We start from the raw sequence: 4,201 nt of genomic DNA on the forward strand, positions 1-4,201 counted from the left end.
TTGTATTAAAGACTTACAAATAAAAGTCAGTTTTATTACAAGGAAAAAATATTATTTTTTTTTTTAAAAAAAAAATTACATATTCTTTGTATAAATATATATATATATATAGACACCTACAAGTGGTCATTGTCCACTTCAAAAAAAAAAAAAAAAAAAAAAACAGAAGGAAATATATACAATATATATACAAATCCAGGCCCTCATCAAAGTCCAAAGGCAGATTCTCTCTCCCTTCCCTTCCTGAGGTACCCTCTGAGATTTCTCTCTCCAATCTCATTGTACCTTCACACCCTATAGAAAAAAAAAAAAAAAAAAAAAAAAAAAAAATCTTCAGAAAATCTCCCAAAAATGTCGCTCACAAGCAGCAGCGCCCTGATTCCCACCAAATCCGGCTTCGTTCAAGGTCAGTCTCTCTTACCCTCTTCCAGAACTCACCAACCCTCTCTGCCCATCAAGTCCGTCTGGCCAATCGTCGCCGTCCACGCCGCCGAGCCAGCCAAGAACCCAGTTGTCTCCGATAAGCCGCCGAAGCAGCAGGCTGCTCAGACGGCGTCTTCTTCTTCTTTGGCGACGAAGCACAATGCAGTTCCGGCGAAATGGAGCTTGGAGACATGGAAATCTAAGAAGGCGCTGCAATTGCCGGAGTACCCGAATCAGGAAGATCTCCAATCGGTGCTTCGAACCCTCGTTGAAGCCCAAATCCGGGCCCAGGCACAGCTTCGACATCGCTTCCGTTTCTGCACCACATCTTCTTCTCTCCTTCTGCTTTACTCTCCTCTCTCTCCCATCAATCGATGGAATCCATGGCTATTCCCCCCAAATCTCAATTCCGACGCAGCCCAGTTCAGCGTCATCCACTCATTGGATCCCCGAACGCGCTCGTTCACTCACTCGCTCAAAAATGGTGAGTCGACTCGTTCTCGCGTTCGCACTCGAACTCCGAGTTCGAGGATTACTCGGCTGAAGACGACGGCGGTTTGACCACACCTAAGGCCTCCTCCGTCTATGCCGGTGACGTCGACGAGCTTCTCCAGCGCGGCGATTCGTCTACACCAACTGCAGCTCCTCGGCCCAAGTCACCATCTTCTGCAACTTCTGCAACTTCTGCTTCTGCTTCTCTCATAAGCGCTTTTGAGCTCAAAAGGGTCACTGAGAAAGTGTTGCTGTCTGGAATGGCTCCCAGGTTGAGCTCCTGAGGAACATTAGAAACCAGAAAATGATGCGGTCGTATTCACATTCAAGGGTGAAAACCCTTCAGCGGGAGTAAGCGATCAACTCTTCAGTGAGCACGACATGTTATCTGGAGCTTCAATCTTCAACATGAAACGATTAATTGGCAGGGTTGACACCGATCCAGTTGTTCAGTGAAGCAAAAGCCTTCCTTTTTTGGTTCAAACATTGGGCATAAGGGTGCGTCCACTGATCGCAGCCTTGGTGAACAATGTATGGAAATCCACCACTCCTGAAGAAGTTCTGGCAATATTTTTTGTGGAACTCAAGGCAATGGCAGAAATCCAGCTAAAGCGGCCCATAAAGAATGTTGTTCTCACCATTCCAGCTTCATTCAGCCGATTCCAGCTGACTCGTATTGAAAGAGCTTGTGCCATGGCTAGGCTTCATGTACTCAGACTGATGCCTGAACCAACTGCTGTCGCGCTGTTATACGCGCAACAGATTTCAAATCAGAACGTAAACACCGGATCTGAGAAGATTGCTCTAATCTTCAACATGGGTGCTGGATACTGTGATGTAGCTGTTACTGCTACAGCTGGAGGAATTTCCCAAATAAAAGCCTTAGCAGGATCTGCCATTGGAGGGGAAGACTTGCTTCAGAGTATGATGCGCCATCTGTTGCCAGATTCCGAGACTCTTTTAACTAGCCACGGACTTGATGACATAAAGTCAGTTGGCATACTTCGAGTTGCAACACAGGAGGCAATCCACAATCTCTCCTCCCAAACTAGTGTGCAGATTGATGTTGACTTGGGAAATGGGACAAAATATGTAAGGTTGTGGATCGGGAGGAATTTGAGGAAGTTAACCGAGCAGTGTTTGATAAGTGTGCGAGCCTCATAAGCCAGTGCTTGCATGATGCAAAGGTTGATACCGAGAAATCGAGACAGTTGTGGCTTAAATGATATCGACAAAGCATGGAAAATGATGGAAATTGCAAAGTCAATAATGGACGCTGGTAAAAAGTGCAGCGGCAGTTCCGTCAACACAACAAGTGATTCAAGAAAACGAACTAATGTAAATCCTTGTTTTGGTACATCAAGTCAAGCGCAATCCTCATCTTCCGCAGGGTATTATCGACCAATAAATCAAGTTGGTTGTGGAACACGTGACATTAAGTCGAAACAGCACGTTCATACAAACACTGGCAGCAGCAGTGGCGTCCAGCACCCAAAACTTCTTTTTAGAATGTCAAGTGCTTCAAAAGAAGCAACAAATGTAACATCGAGTCTTGATATTTTGAGAAGCCAACAACTTGGAGCCTGCGATCGGAGAAGAAACCATCATCCTCCATGTTTGAACAAGTGGAGGAGAAGAACCCATCGTGCCCAGCGATGGTCCCGAAACCCGCCGATGATGCAAGGACGGTTTCGAACAAAACAACAGCAGTGACGGACGAACAAGCAGCAGCCTTTCCTTCTTTGCATAACGCTGCAGCAACCGCCGACGTCAGGCAGAAGCCCAAACAGAGACAGCAGCTGCGCCATGTCTTTGCCGTCATCAACACCCTGCAACTTGTGATGTCCAACGGAGATTTCACCAAAACACAGCAGCAAACCGTCTTCCCACAGCTTCCTGCAGCCTCTTGGGTGTCTAAAGAAGTTTTTTTTCGACATCTCTCTCTCTTTTCAGAGATGCAATGGAGAAGAAGCCATCACTCTGCACGTTTGAACAAGTAGGGAAGAGGAACCCAACATGCCCAGCTATGGTCCCAAACTTCTGTCGGTCGACGGGCCATGGTCGTCTTCAAAAGCTTTTTGGTGTTCTTCATTGAGACAGAAACCCGAAGAAAGCCCAGCCAAAGAAGAATGGGCGCTAGTGGTTGCTGACCAAGTTTCATTCGAATTCCAGCTTCAATTAGGAATTGAAAAAAAAAAAAAAAAAAAAAAAAAAAAAAAAAAAAAAAAAAAAAGCTCCAACAAACAAAGATGATTCGTGATGTTAGTCGAAGACCCTTCTGCCGCATCTCAACCTGCAGCATATGGACAAGGATTTCTGATCCACTAACTACCTCAAGCTCCTCACTCCGGCCACCGTGGTCGAAATCGGCGAAGAACTTCAGTGACCGCTGTCAAACGACTAGCCGATCGTGAAGCTCGACGCTTTGCACTACTTCAAGCTCTGGCTGCTTCTGCACCTCCGTCATGGCTGCTGCCTTTGAATGTGATCAACAAAATCAAAGTTTGTCAACTCACACCCAAAGATCTCATCCGTCTGCTTGCCTCTGCTGCTGCCTTTGAATGGGATTGACAAAATCAAAGTTTGTCAACTCACACTCAAAGACTTTCTCCGTCTCTTACCTCCTACTACTCCAAGCTCCCGGCTCCAAGCTCGACCCCGTGCCCTTCATTGCTGAAGCACCGGTATCCCGAAGCTCTGCTCCATCTTCTGCCCATCATCAAAATATATATAAAAAAAAAAAATAATAATAAAAAAAAAAAAAAAAAAGAGAAGGGAAAAGAAGACTAATGATGAAAGACATAAAAAATTATAAAGAAAGGTAATGGTGGAAGACATAAAAAAAGATAATGGTGGAATCCATCAGCCCATTTTGAAAAGAAGAGTAAAAAAATTAGAAAAAAATAAATAAATAAATAAATATATATATATATATAATAAAAACAATGATGGTGCTTCTGGAACCATGTGCAAAAAGAAAAAAAATATATATATATAAAATAAAAAGAAAGAAAAAATGATGGTGCTTCTGGCACCATCTGAAATATATATATATATATATATAAAAGCTTCACCACCACCGAAAGTAAAGAAAAGAAAATATAAAAAAATAAAAAGGCAGTAATGATGATGTTGGGAAGTAATAATGATGTTGGGAAATGATGATGATGTTGGGAAGCACTGTAAAATGCCAACTGTTTAAAATAGCAGATTGGAGGGCATGCCAACTGTTTAAATTAGCAGATTGGAGGGCATTCGGCTCTCACAATGCCAAAAGCTGAAACCA

The 4,201-nt window shown here is 43.7% G+C and overlaps 1 pseudogene; it reads left to right on the forward strand.

Annotated features, from left to right (window-relative positions):
• The first annotated feature begins 351 nt into the window (after nucleotides 1–351).
• Nucleotides 352–3,809, forward strand: LOC137725116 (heat shock 70 kDa protein 8 pseudogene; annotated as a pseudogene).
• The last annotated feature ends 392 nt before the right edge of the window (nucleotides 3,810–4,201 follow it).

The sequence above is a fragment of the Pyrus communis genome, chromosome 14 (genome assembly GCF_041283825.1).
Source record: "Pyrus communis isolate YQ-2024b chromosome 14, ASM4128382v1, whole genome shotgun sequence".
In the NCBI taxonomy this organism is placed as follows: domain Eukaryota; kingdom Viridiplantae; phylum Streptophyta; class Magnoliopsida; order Rosales; family Rosaceae; genus Pyrus; species Pyrus communis.